Source organism: Narcine bancroftii, chromosome 1 (genome assembly GCF_036971445.1).
Source record: "Narcine bancroftii isolate sNarBan1 chromosome 1, sNarBan1.hap1, whole genome shotgun sequence".
Lineage (NCBI taxonomy): Eukaryota > Metazoa > Chordata > Chondrichthyes > Torpediniformes > Narcinidae > Narcine > Narcine bancroftii.
In genome coordinates, this window is record NC_091469.1 from 480,059,633 (window position 1) to 480,077,343 (window position 17,711).

Genomic DNA, 17,711 nt, shown 5'->3' on the forward strand with positions numbered 1-17,711 from the left:
TGCAGTAACAACAGCTCAGCTCCGGCCAGGGTTATCAAATGGGAGCTGACAGAAAGAACTCGACCAGCATGACATTACTGTGACTGCTCGAGCATTGGGCGTCCGGTATTTACAAATAGTTTGCTAAACTGTCTGGCCGCAAACTTTTCCAAATGAAGCACATGAAACTCAAGCTCCTGGACTGTGTCCAGTCAAGCTCCTTCTTACTGAGTGAAGCAATGGATTTTTTGCATAGCTGTGCAATGTGGGTCCTCGGTGGACTCCTGTACAGACCATCAGCTATGCCGACACAAAGCCGGACTGTGAACGCACAGCAACATGTCGGAGCCCTGTGGAGGTTATAACCGTACCCTAATCAATAGAGAAGCATTTCTCTATTCTTTGTGGCTTGTCATTGAGTCCAAGGGCTTTTCAAAGTCAGAGCGTCAACCTATCAGCTTGGCGTCACAGTTTTAACAGGCATAAGTGTGGAGAAAGGCCCTTCGTTCCCACCAACTGCATTCAGAAAATGGCGACACTGCCAGAGATGCTATTTACAACAGCGCTGCCACCGAGCAGGGAGTGAAGGCACAGCGCTCCCGCGGGATCCAACCCCCTCCCCTCCCCCAAGTCTGACTGTCATCAGTTCCGCACGGGCTTAAAACGGTCCGTTAAAGGAGCCGATGGCGATTTTATTTAAAAATTCTGAGACCGCGCGGTCTATGCCCAAGATGCCAATGCCTATGATCGGCAGAAGCCACGAGGGGTTACAGACTCTGGGATGTAAGGCACCAGAAAATGAAGAGAACACTCCTCCCACCCCATCTGAGAAGGAGAAGCAGAGGAGACGACCCACGGGATCGTGGCCACGGCAGAGGATCAATGAAGGGCTCTGAGGCTGAAGGACACAGGCTGTTGGCGAGGAGCCCACGTAGTCTGTGGGCTGATGGAGACTGGCTGAAGGGGTGCCAGGTAGTGGAACTGGGATGCAAGAGGGTGTCGAGGGCGCTGACCGTGTCAGAGGTTCAGATCTGGAGCTCGGTCTGCTGATGGCTTCCACTGGACTCTGCGTACCTGTGGCAGCTCCGCCAACACCAGAGACAAATCCACAGTCAGAGACACTCTTTTGCTCTCTCTGTCTTCAAGCAATTTTGGCAGATGGCAAATCAATCTGCCTTACAGCAGACGAAAGCAAATTCCATGTCATATTGCACTCTTGTTATTACATGACAATAAACTAATCTTGAATAGAACCGTTGAGTACCACAGCACAGAAATGGGCCCTTCGGCCCATCTCATCTGTGGTAACCAGATGTTGCACCTTGGTTAGTCAAATCAGGGCAGGGATTACAAAGGAAGTGGGAGGGCCCTGGAGAGTGTTGCCGAACTGAGTGACCGCAAGGGGCCAGGTGCATTGCTCCTCGAAGGTGGCGACTCAGGGAGTCTCTTGCCTTCGTTAGCTTGGCGACGAGTCTGGGTCCACCAATGGGATTGGCTCTTAACTGTCCCCCCATCTGTGGGCTGGAGTTCTTGCCTACACCCAAATGCCAATAAATTGTAAAAAAGAATCATTCACCTTGGAACTGCATCTCCAAACCTCCAACCTCTTCAAAGGTAAACGTTAAAACCTACTGTTTGGCAATGGTGTGCGTCTCCCTCATACTGCCAGCCTTTGACTTTCCAAATGTGGCACAGTACATGGAGGCAGTTTTGAGGAGTGATATTAACCTCTTAAAGAAGAGCTAAAAGTCTGGGAGGAATTGAATTGAACTGTTTATTGAGAGCGAGAGAGAGAGAGAGAGAGAGAGAGAGAGAGAGAGAGAGAGAAAGGTTCCTTTATTGGAATGTAATACTTCATTTAGAACGTAATGTACATGAAATCCTTTAACCTTTGTCTACTGTAAGGCAGACAGAGAGTCGCCGCTTTGTCCAGCCCCCCTCAAAGAAACCTACAGCACCTGGTGTTCCAGGCGGTCCCCCCTCCTGCTTAGCTTCTGAGATCAGACAATCTCAGGCGTATTCAGGCTATTAGGTGCTGAGAGAGAGAGAGAGAGAGAGAGAGAGAGAGAGAGAGAGAGAGAGAGAGAGAGAGAGAGAGAGAGAGAGAGAGAGAGAAGAGAGAAAAGAGAGAGAGAGAGAGAAAAACCATAGGAAACATAGAACATTACAGCACAGAAAAACAGGCCATTTGATCCTTCCCAGTCGGGGCTGACCAATAAAACTAGCTCGTTCCACTGACCTACTCTCATTCCATGAACTTCCAGACCGTTCCTATCCATGTATTAATCCAATTTATTTTTAAAACTCAAGATTGAATCTAGATTCACTACATCAGATGGCAGCTCATTCCACATCCTACCACATGCTGAGTGAAAAACTTTCCCCTTACGTTCCCCTTAAACCTTTCCCCTTTCAGCCTAAAGCTATGACCTGTCATATTTATCTCCCCCAATCTAAGTGGAAACATCCTACTCACATCTACTCTCTCTATACCCCTCAACATCTTTTTAATATCTATCAAGTCTCCCCTCATCCTTCTTCGTTCCAAAGAGAATAGTCCTAACCTGTTTAATCTTTCCCACTAACCCAACTCCTGAAGCCCCGGCAACATCTTGGTAAATCTTCTCGGCACTCTTTCAAAAGGAGAGAATGGAAAGGAGAGAAAGAAAGTGAGAAAGACCAAAAGTGAAAAGATGAGAGAGAATGAGAAGGAGGAAGGGAATGGAAGAGTGATAGAGAGAGAATATAAGAAAGAGAATGTGAGAAAGAAAGAGTGAAGGTGAGAGAGAAAAAATGTAATAGCAAGGGAAAAAGTGTCAGGAAAGAAAGAGGGAAAGGTGAAGTGAAAGAGAGAACTAAGGAATAAAGAAGAAAGAAAAAGAAAGACAAGACGTAACCAATTTTACAAATTGCATTGCTGTGATGTGGTGGAAAAAGCCCGTTTGTCCTCAGTCACAAAGTAGTGGCTAAATCACGTGTTTACAGACGAAATGTGAAGCAGTTTGGGATTGTTTTTGTCCCATTTAAGAAGGCATAACCTATATTTGATCCTGCTGCTCTGCACTTGCCAGAACTTTGGACAGGCACTATGGGCTTGTTTCATCAGTTCCTGTGCATGTTGCCACATCCTCATGCAGACGCTGACACCCTACCCAGCAGGCCACTGCCTGATACTTCTCCCCACCGCTGATCCAACAGGAAGACATTTGGCTCGTGTCCTCTCCTGAGGAGCAGCTGGAGACCCTGCCATGCCCGTTGCACATGGTACAGACGCAGCAGGGGTAGCTCAAGGCCACGAGTGCAATGCAGAGAGAGCGTACCAAGGCAATGATGAGTTCCGGAAGAAGATTGAGGTCAAACAAGTTTAAATGTTTGGTGCGAAGGGCAGGAAGGGACATCTGCATTGGTCGAAAGGCTGGGGAGATCCGGTGAGGGCTAACGTGTAAGAGGTGCAAGGCCAATGCGTAATGGTAGGGCAGACCAATAAATAATCCCTGTACATCTGTCCAGTCCTACAGCACAGAAGTAGGCCCTTCGGTCCAATGTGTTAATGCCAACTAAACTCGTCCTTTTTGCCTGCTTTCGGCCCATATCCAAACATTTCCGATTCATGCACCTGTCCTTTGAAAATGACAGTTGTTGGCTACTTCTATCTGTTCCACATTAACGGATATAACACATCAGTGTGAACACACACCAACAAGCTTAAAGACAGTCACTTCCCTGTAGTCTTCAGGCTCCTGAATGAACCCCTCAACAATGCTATCACACTGCCCCTGCTTGGTGATCATCATACTCTGTAAATTGTGCTCTTTACACGGCTGTATGAAAGCTAGAGATAACCTGTTGGCAATGGCTGAATAGCCTGAGGCCTAGGGGCCCGCAGGGTAAGGGGGCCGCAGGGTAAGGGGGCCTGAGTCGCCCGAGATAATTCAGTGCTTTTGCTTATATTCTGTTTACTGTGTCCATGACTGCAGGCGCTGTGATTGTATGTCAATACACAAATGTGGTGGAGCAGGTCACACAGCAACTATATGAAGTGAAGGGCAGCCTGGTCTCCGTTTATTGTTTCATATTTACTGCGCAGGTGAAGCTGGTGGGAGGGGGCACTAGGGGTAACCAGGACCGCGGTGGAGAGTGATGGCCTCCAAAGGTAGCCAGGCCCGTGGTGGGGAGTGAGAGGTTCCGGGAGTAGCCAGGCCCATGGTGGAGAGTAAGAGGTGCCAGGGTAGATAGGCCCGTGGTGGGGATTGAGGGGTGCTGGGGGTAGATAGACCTGTGGTGGGGAGTGAGGGGTGCCAGGGATAGTCAGACACATGGTGGGGAGTGAGAGGCGCCGGGGGTAGCCAGGCCCATGGTGGGGAGCAAGGGACGCCAGGGATAGCCAGGCCCAAGGTGGGGAGAGGGATGCCTGGGGAGCCAGACCTGTGGTGGGGAGCGAGGGGTGCCAGGGGCAGCCAGACCTGTGGTGGAGAGCGAGGGGCGTCGGGAGCAGCCAGGCCCATAGCAGGGCAATGTCGGGGGTGGGGGCTTACTAAAGCTCAAGGGCCTGGGTGGTAGTTAATCCATTATTGTCTGTTGGTCTATTCTCAGAAGAAAACTTCTCAATGCAATGCTGGCGTTCATTTCAAGAGGAATAGAAGAGCAGGGATGTGGTGTTGAGACTATTAGGCACTGGTGAGACCTCACTTGGAGTGGTGTGAGCAGTTTTGAGATCGTCATATTTCAGAAAGGATGCATTGACATTGGAGGGGGTTCAAAGGAGACTCACAAGGATGATTCTGGGAATGGAGCATTGACTGCTCTTGGTCTGAACTCATTGAAATTCAGGATGATAAGGTGTGGGGGGTGGATCTCATTGAATCATTTTGAATGTTGAAAGGCATGGACAAAATAAATGTAGAAGGGTTGTTTCCTGTGGTGGGAGAGTCTAGGACATGAGGGCACAACTTCAGAATTGAAGGCCATCCGCTTAGAACAGAGATGCAGAGGAATTTCTTCAGCTGGAGGTGATAAATTTGTGGAATTTGTTGCCACAGTTGGTTGTGGAGGTCAAGTCATTGAAGATTGATTAGCCAGAGTATCAAAGGTTATGGGGAGAAGACCGGGCAGGGGGGGCTGAGTGGTGAAATGGATCAGCTCATGATTAGATGGCGAGGAAGACTCAAGGGGCTGAATGGCTTATTTCTCCTCCAATGTCTTATGATCTTAAGGCCATTGTACTGGGTGTTTAGTGACAAATGAACTTAACTTGTCAACCCTTTGTTGTAGAACAGGTTGAGCAAAAATAAATCAAAGGTGTAGAGTACAGTCTCTTTGGTTTGGCTTCGCGGATGAAGATTTATGGAGGGGTAAATGTCCACGTCTGCTGCAGGCTCGTTGGTGGCTGACAAGTCCGATGCAGGACAGGCAGGCACGGTTGCAGCGGTTGCAAAGGAAAATTGGTGGGTTGGGGTTGGTGGTTGGGTTTTTCCTCCTTTGTCTTTTGTCAGTGCAGTCTTCTTCAAGAAGAAGAAAAAAACTGTTAATGAGAGGCCTATTCCATCGTCAGATAATAGTGGGTATGAAACTGTCCTTGAATTTAGTGGAGTGTGTTTCAAACTCATGCGCCTTCTGCCCGACGAGAGGGGTGGGGGAGGGAAGAGTGCGACTGGGGTGGGATGGGCACCTAAATATGTCAACAGCTTCCCCAAGGCAGTAGGATGTACAGATGGAGTCGATAGAGTGGAGGGCCATTTGTGTGATGGCCTGAGCTGTGTTCACCATTCTCTGTTACACTGAGGAAGAGTAGATCCTGTCCCAAGCTATCCTGCATCCAGACAGAATACTTTCTTTGAAGTACCGATAAAAATTGCTGAGAGACATTACTGTCCTTTATCAAGGTCAGGAGCATATGAGAGGGTCAGAATCCTGTACCATCTTGGCTTAGTGTTGGTCCACAGCCCAGAGAGGTAGCACGTTCCTCAATAATGGCTGCAGAGCTCATTTCATTGTCACATCTGGGATTTTAGTGATTTGAACTAAGAGGTAACCATGTTCAGAATCTTAATGGAAGATTAATTTCCAAGATCAGCTAAAAATTTCTTCTCGCTTCTTCCTTCAGGCAGAGCATACAGAAGCTTAAAGTCCAGTCTTAACATCAAGAACCATTTCTATTAGTCTCTTTGACCTCCCCATGCCAACTACTCTGGGACCACCAACACATCCGTCTGCACTACTCTTGAGAAGGAGACGCAGAGGAGGCGACCCACAGGACGGTGAGCCAAGCAGGGGTGAGTGGCTCACGGACCCAAAGAGCCTGTGGGCAGCTAGTGACCAGCTAGGAGCTTGGATTCGAAAGAGCGTTGAGGGCAAGGAGGGCCCCCGAAGGAGACTTGGGCACTGAAGGCTCCCTGATCATATCGGAGGTTTGGATCTGGCGCTCGGGATGCCACAGGTGTGTGTGCAGCTGTGGAGGCCGCGGGAGCACTGGGGGGGGGGGGCGCGGTGAATCCTCAGACATTCAGTGACCCTGAAGGGACTCTCTTTTGCTTCTCCTTCACTCGTGTTGTAAGGGGTGCCGGGCAACACTAATGTCTGCTTTACGTCAGCCAGAAGGCAATTTTGTGTAATCTTTCATGTTCTGTGGTATGTCATGTCAATCACAAAATCTTGAACCTGGGCACTTAATTTTCAATTTAATTTAATTTAGACACACAGCACGGTAGCAGGCCCTTCTGCCCACGAGTCCATGCCGCTAATTATTCCTCATTAACCTACAACTCCCTCCTCCCTCACATTACGTTTTGAACAGTGGCAGGAAACTGGAGCCCACAGAGAGAACGTACAAACTCCTTACAGACAATCGGGATTCGAACCACACTCCCAATTACTACCGCTGTAACACCGTGGCACTAACCGCTACGCAGTTACTGCAATGGGTGCATATTTGTCTCCTCTATATTTGTTACCTCTTTCTGTTTCATGACATGATGGGATTAGTTAATTTTTGAACTATTGTCGTCAGTGTTTCTTACGTACCTTAATGGCTGCAGCAGGTAAGGATTTCCTTGCACCTGTGAATTGCACTCATGTATATGTGACTAAACTCTCAGGCAGCACACAGGAAGGCTCCCGTGTGAACTCTCCACTCCATGCTACTGCCTACCACAGTCTCTGCCCCGGCCGACCCTGGTCGACTGGGTGGCACAGCTAGGGCACCTTTTCTCGGTCCACATCAGTGCCAGGGATCTCCCAGCAGTCGGCCACTTCAATACCGCGCCCCACGCCTTTGCTCAAACGTTCGTCCACGGCCTTGTGTACCATCCCACCAAGCACACCCGTAAACTGGAGGAACAACACTTGATTTTCCCGTCCGGGCCCTCTCCAACCGGATGGCATTAACGTCAACGTCACCGGTTTCTGCTGACCCGCTCTACGTTCTCCCTCTCTTCCTTTCCCCTTTGTCTCCTTTCCTCCAGCTCCCCACCCCCCTTCACAAAGCCATCCCCCCCCATCTGCTGGTGTGCCCTCCCTCTTTTATCCATCTCTTACCTCCTGCCTTTGGGACCGTACTGCTCCCCCTACACCCCCTATATTTTGTTAAGGCACCAGATGGCATTTTTTTGATATCTTGATGAAGGCCTCAAGCCTGAAACACATAAGTGCACTATTTGACCTGCTGAGTTCCTTCAGCTTTGTGTTTTTACAGCTGGATGAGCTATTTCCTCAAAGCTTCACAGACTTGGGTTCGACCTGGACCTCCGGTGCTGCCCATCTGGAGTTTGCGTTCTCCCCCTGCGACGCCTTGACTTTATCACCCCTGCCCTCCCCAGCTGGTGCTTCCGCATCCCAAAGATGTGCCGGTCGTTGGGTTAACAGACTGCCGTGAGTTGCCCCAAGAGTGTGGGCGAGCAGCAGAATGTGGGAGGGAGAGGGGTGGGGGGGGTTGACAGGAATGTTGGGGGAGAATAATGTGGGATTAGTGTAGGATTACTGAGCTTGATGCACCGGATCAGACTGGCAAAGGGCCTGTTTCCGTGCTGGATGACTCTATGGTCACAATCCACTCATTTCACAGCTGTCAAAGCTCTGGAACAGGAGGTGCCAAAAACATCACCTGACAACATGCCAGGAACATTCTTCGCAATGGACTGAACTTCCGTCGATGTTGCTGTCAGTCACTTGGAGTGACAGCAGAATGCATACCCGTTTGTTTGCCAGCTCCACTCCACCTTTGGGAATTCTATCCCGTTCTGAGGTCACACATTGCAGCGCGTCCCTATTTGGGAATTGGGAAGCAAATTCCTGCTCCTCGCTTCAACGCAGTCAACCAGCCTTTCTCAACCTATGGCCCCCTCAGTGCTCCGCTCAAAGTTTGCGGGCCCCCCTCCCTGTCAAGTTTTGTTTTTTTCCATATTCTCTCCTACCAGCTACATATAAAACAGAACTTCAAGCACAGAATGTTCGAAACATACCGGGGTTGTATGTTAATTGGATGGAAATTGGGCGGCATGGACTCGTGGGCTGAAATGGCCTGTGATCATGGGGTCTTTTAAATTTAAAAATTTTTAAATTAAAAAAAATTTGGACATACAGTTTGGTCACAGGCCATTTTGGCCCACGAGTCCGTGCCACCCAATTTCCATCCAATTAACCTACATTTCAATCAGTGGGAGGTAACTGGAGCCCACAGGGGAAGACCCACACAGACATGGGGCAGAAAGTACAAACCCCGGACCCGATCACTGGCACTGTAAAAGCATTGCACTAACCGCTATGCCAAACATGCCACCCTTAAATTTAAAAAATTAAATATATATTTTTAAAATAATTCCACCACAGAAACAGGCTCTTCGGCCCTTCTAGTCTGTGCCAAACTATTTTTCTGCCTAGTCCCTCTAAGCTCCACCTTGTCCATAAAAAAAATTATATTACTTGAGGTGAAAAGAAAACAAGGCTGTTACTGAAATGTGCTTTGCCTTCCACCCCCGGTGGGTGGGGATGGGATGAGGGTATGGAGGGAGGCCCTAGGGCCCCTGTTGAGAATAGCTACATTAAACACAAATGCACATCGATGTTGCCAAGGCCATTTGGGCCTTCCAACCTTCACTGAGATTGAAATAAGAAAGTCTGCAAATGCTGGGGTCGACTGCAACTCACGCCACGTAGCATCGATCGCAAGTAAAGATTAACCGACACTTCAGGCCTCAGCCCTTCCTTGGGTAAAAGTAAAAAACAGGCAGGAATTTGAATAAAAAGGTAGAAGGGAGAAGGGAGGAGGAAGTGGGGGAGTTGGGGGAAACACAGGTAAGAAGAGGTCAGAGGCGGATACAGGTGGGAGGAAAGCTGAAATGTGATACGGAATGAAGGCAGAGAGGAGCTCTCAGATAGGAGAGGGAAGGGGAGGGATGGAGCCAAGGTGGGGGCTGCTGTTCAATGAGATTGTGGTTCATCTGATGGTAACCCCAGCTGTCTGTTTCCGCCCACTGTGGACACACTTCGTCTGCGCCTTTACCGACAATCGATCCATCCTTTCAAATGTTCAAGGATCCTCTTCTCTCGGGAGTGGTGATTGAACACTTCTCAGTACTCACAGAACTCAGGGAAAGAGAAAGAATGATCTCATCCCTGCCTTAAATATAGTCTCTCCCTTATCTTTGAACAGTTAGATTGGTCATCACAGAGCTCTACCTCAAGAAAACAGGCCCTTCAACCATTCTAGTCCACGCTATCTAACCCAGTGCTGTTTGCCTGCATTTTGTCCTGATCCCTCTACACCTTCCTTATACGTGGAACATTACAGCACAGTACAGGCCCTTCAACCTACAATTTGATGCTGTCCAATACATACCTAACGAAAAGAAAATGGAACCTTCCCTCATAACCCTCTATTTATCTTCCATCCATGCGCCTGTGTCAGACTCTCTTAAATGCTTCAGCCTCCACCACCACCCCCAGCAAGGCATTCCAGGCCCCCACTACTCTGTGTAAAAACCTTACCCCTGATGTCTCCCCTAAACTTCCCTCCCTTCACTTTGTGCAGACGTCCTCTGGTGTTTGCTCTCCTGTCCTGGAGTTGGGGGGGGGGGGGGTCGGAAGGTGGTGATTCAATCAGGTCATGATTAGATAAGGTGGCTACCTTATCTATGCCAATATGCCAATGTACCTGTCTAAATGTCCTTTAAATGTTACAATTGTCCACTACTTCCACAGGCATCTCATCCCATAGCCCACTACCCATAGAACATTACAGCACAGTACAATGTTGTGCCAAATCATTTATTCCTTTAAAAAAGTACTAAACGCACCCCCGCCACCCCGTAACCCTCTATTTTTCTTCCATCCATGTGCCTGTCGAAGACTCTCTTCAATGCCCCTAATGTTTCAACCTCCATCACCATCCCTGGCAATGTATTCCAGGCACCCACTACTCTCTGTGTAAAAAATTTGCCCTGATGTCTCCCCTAAACTTCCCTCCCTTAACTTGTACAGATGTCCTCTGGTGTTTGCTATTTCTGTCCTGTGTTACAGGCGCTGGCTGTCCACCCTATCGATCCCTCTCATAATCTTGTAGGCCAATATTAAGTCTCCTCTCACCCTTCTACACACCAAAGAAAAAGTCCCAGCTCTGCTAACCTTGTCTCACAAGATACTTTCCAATCTAGGTAACATCCTGACCTTCTGATATAACCTCATGACATTATGATTGAGTCTCTCATGGGGGACCTTACTAAATGCCTTACTAAAATACATGTAGATGTAGACCACATTTACTGCCCAACCCTCATCCATTTCTTTTTTTACCTTCTCAGAAAACTCAATTAGGCTTGTGAGGCACGACCTTCCCTTCAAAAAGCAACGGTGACTATCCTTGCATAGACTGTACTTCTTAAGAATCCTCTCCAATAGTTTACACACCACTGCCTTAAGACTCACCGGTCTTTAATTCCCAAGATTCTCCCTATTATATTTTTAAACAAGGGGACTACATTTCCCATTCTCCAATCCTCCGGCACTTCCCCTGCAGCCAAAGAGGATCCAAAGATCATAGCTACTGCCCCAGCTATCTCTTCCTTCACTTCCCATAGCCACCTGGGGCATATCGCATCTGCCCCTGGGGACTTATCGATCTTGATATTTTTAAGAAAATCCAACACTTTCTCTTCCTTAATCTCCACAATATCCAGCACACAGGCCTGTTTAATTTCGACCTCATCCTGATCAAGGTCCTTTTCTATTGTGAATACTGAAGCAACACATTCATTTACGTCCTCCCCAACCTCCTCCTCCTCCGGGCACATGTTGCTTCCTTTATCCTTTAGTGGCCCCACCTTCATTCTCATCATCCTTCTGTTCTTCACGTATGCATAGAATGCCTTGGATTCACTTTAATCCTTCTCATGCCCCGAGCTTCCTAAGTCCTTTCTTAAGGTCCTTCCTGGCTAGCATATACTTCTCATGAGCCCTTCCTGTTTCCTGCTTCCTATATCTAATATATGCTTCCTTCTTCCTCTTGACCAGTTGCCTCACCTGTTTCGTCAGCCATAGTTCCCTTTTCCTACCATCTTTTCCTTGTCCCAGTGAGACAAACCTATCCTGAACCCAGCACAAGTGGCCCCCAAACTTCCTCCACATGAGTTCTGTGCTTTCTCCTTTACATCCGCGAGGCTCTGATAGCTCAGTGGTTAGAGCACCGGTCGTGTAAACCAGGGGCTCTGAGCTTGTTTCTCACTGGGGCCTCATTTCTGTGAGGGGCGCTTGACAAAGTGGCGACTCTCTGTCTTCCTTACGGTAGGCAAAGTTAAACCATTTTGTCTCCTTTTATCCTACTCCATAGCTGCTATGCTAAAGCTCAGGGAGTTGTGGTCGCTCTCATCAAAAAGCACCCCCCACCCCCCCCACCACTGAGAGGTCCACCGCCTGTGAAGATCCAGTGTGGGCTCTCCTCTCAGAATGGTGTTGAGGGAGGGGGTGTTTAATCACACAGGTGATATATCAATATCAACTGATGAAGCTGGTTTCAGTCCCCTGCAATACACCAACGAACCAATCACTCAGCAGTGTTAAACCGCTGGCCATCTTGAATCCACAATGTTAGCCTTGAGTAAACTATATCTACATGTAAATATAGATAATGGCACATCACACCTTCAACGCCTCACACACAGTTTATTCATTGCAAACCATTGGATCACAATGAGCCACCGATCTTTTGCAGTTCTTTCAAAGATTAAAACAAAAACTTCAGGTGCCCTTAATCTGAAACAAAATGCTGGCCCAATGATTGGCAACACAATTGAGGGGGGGGAAGAGCAGTCACAACATGGGCATGATAATTACTCAGCAGGCCAGGCAACATCAGGGGAGGGTGAAATGAACGATTCAGGCCAATGACTGCGTGGAAATGTCAGGATATGAGAAATGGGAGCAGGAGTTGGCCGTCTGGCCCATCGAGCCTATCCTGCCATTCAATCAGGTCATGAGTAAAGCATGAAGGTCTGCAGATACTGTAGTTGAAGTTAAAAACACAGCGCTGGAGAAACTCAGCAGGTCAAACAGCATCTTTTATATATTTTATAAAATTTAGACATACAAATGGTTACAGGCCATTTCGCCCCATGAGTTTGTGCCACCCAATTTACTTCTCATTAACCTACAACCCCAGTATGTTGCGAACGGTGGGAGGAAACCAGAGCCCCCGGGGAAAACCCAAGCAGACAGGGGGAGAATGTACAAACTCCTTACAGACCACATGGGATTTGAACCCCAGTCCCGATCGCAGCAAAGGTGTTGCACTAACTGCTACTCCAACCATACTGCCCTAACAATAAAAACACAAACAACATTTTGGGTTTGAGGCCTTTATCAAGGTATGGAAAAATGTTGGCAGGCATCTGAATATAAAGGAAAGGGGGAGGTGTATGTAAGAATTTCCTTGCACCTGTGAATTGTACTTATGTATAAGGCAATAAACTCTGATACAGCACACAGCGATGCTCACATGTGAATTCTCCACTCTATGTAAATGTGTACAAGAGCCTCTGCCCCGGTTGAGCTTGCTCCAGTGGGTAGCACAGCCAGAGGAGCCGGGCTCCTTCGCTCTGCCCACATCAGTGACAGGGATCTCCCAGTGGCCAGCTACATCAATTCTGCGCCCCACTCCCTAGCTCATGTGTCTGTCATTGACCTTGTGTGCTATCCCACCAAGACTACCTGTAAATTGGAAGAAAAACACCTGATTTTGTGTCCTGGCTCTCTCCAACCCGATGTCACTAACATTGACCTCCAGTTACGGCTGGCCTGCTTTCGGTTCTCCCTCCCTTCCCTTTGTCTTCTTTCCGCCAGCTCTCCACCCCTTTCCCTCTCCATTCAGAGAGCCTGTCTCAAATGGGGGGATTTGATGCTGTGTCCTCCCTCCCTTATCCACCTCTTGCCTTTGGGACCGTGCCCCTCTCCCCCACCATTTTGTTAAGGCGTCTGATGACATTTTTTGAGTCCTTGATGAAGGCTCAAACCCGAAACGTTGGTTCTGTATCTTTATCTTTGCTACGTAAACTGCATTGTTGGACTAGTTGAGTTTCTCAAGCTCTATGTTTTTACAGGTGGATGAGTTGTTTCCTCACAGCTCCAGAGATTTTGGTTCTACCTGAACCTTTGATGTTGTCCATCTGGAGTTTGCATGCTACCTCTGTGATGGTGTAACTTTACTCCATCCACCGCCACCGCCCCCACCCCTCACCCACCCAAGTGGGTCCATTTCCTTCTGCATCCCAAAGATATGTGGGTCGATGGGTTAACGGACTGCCGTGAATTGCCCCAAGAGTGTGGGCGAGCAGCAGAATGTGGGAGGGGGAGGGGAAGATTGACACAGAACTGAAATAGTCGGCCTCTGGAAGATCCCCGGCACTGTGGCGGGCAGAGCAAAGGTGCTCAGCGAAGCCATCTCCCAGTCTGCATCCAGTCTCTCCGATGTAGATAAGGCCACAAAGGGAGCACCTGATGCAGTAGATCAGTCCTGCGGACACACAAGTGAAGCAACACTTCAACTATTTCAATTCTGGGACCCACTCCAAAATATCTGTCCATGGCGTCATGTACTATCCCACCAAGACCATCTGCAAATTAGAACCATTGAATGCTACAGCACAGAGAACAGGCCATTCAGCCCTTCTAGTCTGTGTCGACCATCATTCTGCTAGTCCTACTGACCTGCTCCCATTCCATAACCCTCCAGACCTCTCCCATCCATGTATCTATTGAATTTAGTCTTAAAACCTTTAATCAAACCCGCATTCACCACACCAGATGGCAGTTGATTCCACACTCCCACCACTCTCTGTGTGAAGAACTTTCCCCTAATGTTCCCCTTAAACCTTTCCCTCTTCATCTTAAAGCTAAGACCCCTCATATTAATCCTCCTTAATCTGTGGAAAAAGCTTATTCGAATCCATTCTGTCTATACCTCTCATAATCTTGAAAACCTCTGTCAAATCTCCCCTCATTCTTTTTCACTCCAAGGAATAAAGTCCTAACCTGTTTAATCTTTCCCTGAAATTCAACTCCTGAAGACCTAGCAACATCTTAGTAAATCTTCTCTGTTGTTCGGTGACCAGAACTGCACACAATATTCCAAATTAGGCCTCACCAATGTCTTATACAACTCACCATAACAGCCCAACTCCTGTACTCAATACTTTGATTTATAAAGGCTAAGATGCCAAAAGCTTTCTTTACAACCCTGTCTACCTGCGACGCCACCTTTAGGCAATTACGTATCTGTATTCCCAGATCTCTTTAATCCTCAGTGCCCTACCATTTACTGTGAATGTCCTATCTTGGTTTGCCCTTCCAAAATGCAACACCACACACTTGTCTGCATTAAATTCCATCTGCCATTTTTTAGCCCATTCTTCCAGTTAGTCCAGATCCCTCTGCAAGCTTTGAAAATCTTCCTCGCTGTCCACTACGCCTCCTATCTTTGTGTCGTCAGCAAACTTGTTGATCAAATTTACCACATTAACATTGATGGTCCCAGCACCGATCCCTGAGGCCCACCACTCATCACAGGGCTCCAGTCTGAGAAGCAATCGTCCATTACCACTCTCTACCTTCCCCCAATTAGCCAATTTTGAATCCAGTTTACAACCCCTCCATGGAAACCTAGTGTCTTAACCTTGTGAACTAACCTCTCATTCGAGACCTTGTCAAAGTCTTTCCCTTCTTGGTAACATCCTCGAAAAACTCTACAAGATTCGTTAAACATGACCTACTACACACAAAGCCATGCTGACTGTCCTTAATAAGCCCGTGGCTGTCCAATTACCTATATATCCTATCTTTCAGAATTCCTTCCAATAATTTACCTACTACTGACGTTAGGCTCAACAGCCTATATTTATCTGGTTTATTTTTGAAGCCTCTTTTAAACAACAGGACAACATAATCTACCCTCCAATCCTCTGGTACCTCACCCTTGGCTAAGGACATTTTGAATATGTCTGCCAGGGCCCCTGCAATTTCTACATGAATCTCTCTCAAGGCCCCAGGGAATATCATATCCGGCCAGGGGGATTTATCTACCTTTATTCACAGTAAGGCAGCAAGCACCTCCTCCTCCTCTTTAATCTCCATATGTTCCATGACATTTCTGCTTGTTTCCCTTCCTTCATAATGCACTACACCAGGTGCCTGAGTGAATACTGGTGCAAAAACACTGTTTAAGATCTCCTCCATTTCATGTCGCTCCACACATAGTTGACCACTCTGATCCTCTGGGGGACCAATTTTGTCCCTTATTATCCTTTTAATATACATGTAGAACCCCTTCGGGTTTACCTTATCTGCCAAAGCAACCTCATGTCTTCTTCTTGCCTTCCTGATGTCCTTCTTAAGTATTATCTTGCATTTTCTGAACTCTTCAAGTCCCTCATTAACTCCTTGTTGCCTACACCTGCTAAACACCTCCCCCTTCTTCTTAACCCGATTGCAATAGCCCTTGAAAAGCAAGATTCCCTCTGCCTTTTAACTTTGCCTTTAATCCTGACAGGAACATGCAAACTCTACACTCTCAAAATTTTCCCTTTGAAGACCTTCCACTTACTGATCACATCCTTGCCAGAAAACAACTTATCCCAACCCACTCTTCCTATAGATCCTTTCTCATTTCCACAAAATTGGCCTTTCTCCAATTTAGAATCTCAACTCGAGGTCTAGACCAATCCTTCTCCATAATTAACTTGAAACTAATGGCATTATGATCACTGGACCCAAAATGTTCACCCACATATACTTCTATCACCTGTCCTGTCAGGTTCCCTAATAGTACTGCATCCTCTCTCATTGGTACCTCTATATATTGATTTAGAAAACTTTTCTGAACGCATTAGGCTTAGGGTTTCACAAACTCCAAGCCATCCAGCCCTTTTACAACATGGGAGACCAGTCAAAATGTGGAAAGATAAAATCTCCAACTATCACAACTTTCTGTTTCTGCGATCTCTCTACAGATTTGTTCCTCCAATTCTCTCTGACTATTGGACAGTCTATAATACAAACCCATCAATGGGGGGGGGGGGGGGGTCACATCTTCCCTGTTCTTCAACTCCACCCATATGGCCTCTGTGGACAAACTCTCCTGGCTGTCCTGACTTTGTACAGCTGAGATATTTTCCCTGACTACCAATGCCTCCATCTTTCATCCCTCCCCCTCCATCATGTCTGAAGCAACGGAACCCTGGAATATTGAGCTGCCAGCCTTGCCCCTCCTGCAACCAAGTCTCACTAATAGCAACAATATTATAATCCCATGAACAATACTCTGTGCATTGAAATAAATACAGCTGAGAAAATTTCTATCACGTACAAAACTTTGATTTCTATCTGTACATGTAGTCCTTGCATGACCTTTATTCTTCTCCTCACTGACTACATCATGGTTCCCCTTCCCCTGAAAATATAGTTTAAACCCTTTGGGACAAGGCTAACAAACCTACCTGCCAGGATATTAATCCCCTTCCAGTTCAGATCCCACCTTCCCTGGAACAGAGCCCAAAGATTTAGAAACCTAAGGTGCTCCCTACCACACATCCTCTGCCACATGTTAAGCTGCCTTATCCTCCTATTTCTAACCTCTCCACCAATACCGAGATCACCTCACATGGAGGCCCTCTTCTTCAACACAAGTCCCTGAAATCCCCTTGCAGGACCTCCTCCCCCTTCCTACCTCTGTCATTGGTCCCTACATGGACCAGGACATCTGGCTGCTCGCCCTCCCACCTAAGAATATCATGAACTCGATCTGAGATATCCTGGACCCTGGCACCAGAGAGACAACATTCCATCTGGAATTCACCATCTCTCCTCCACAGAACCTCTCATCTGTCTTCCTAACTGTGGAATCCCCTATCACCATCCCTCGCCTTTTTTTCCCCCCTTCCCTTCTTGGCCACAGCACCAGACTCTGTGCCAGAGAGCTGATGCCATGGCTTGTCCCCAGTAGGTCAAATTGGAAGAACAATGTCTAATTTTCCGTCTGGGCACTCTCCAGCCAGATGGCATTAACATCAACTTTCCCAGCCTTTCCTAACCGGCTCTCCTCTCCCCCCTCCCTTGCTGTCCCCCTGTCTTCTTTCCCTCAGCTCCCCACCCCTTCCCTCTCTATTCACCTAGCCATCCCTCCCTATTACCTCCTGCCTATGTGACCATGCTCCTTCCCCCATATCTTTCTATTTGGGTGCCTGCCAACATTTTTC

At 47.7% G+C, this 17,711-nt stretch overlaps 1 protein-coding gene and 1 long non-coding RNA gene across 6 annotated transcripts in view; one reads left to right on the plus strand and one right to left on the minus strand.

The window, feature by feature from the left end:
* LOC138751914 (sodium channel protein type 1 subunit alpha-like) overlaps positions 1–17,711 on the minus strand; it is a 299,966-nt gene that overhangs the window by 153,285 nt on the left and 128,970 nt on the right. The window lies entirely within an intron of this gene.
* LOC138751915 (uncharacterized) lies at positions 3,173–7,836 on the plus strand. The gene is made up of 3 exons (XR_011350262.1): positions 3,173–3,407; positions 6,083–6,415; positions 7,670–7,836. It is a non-coding gene; the product is annotated as an uncharacterized lncRNA (long non-coding RNA).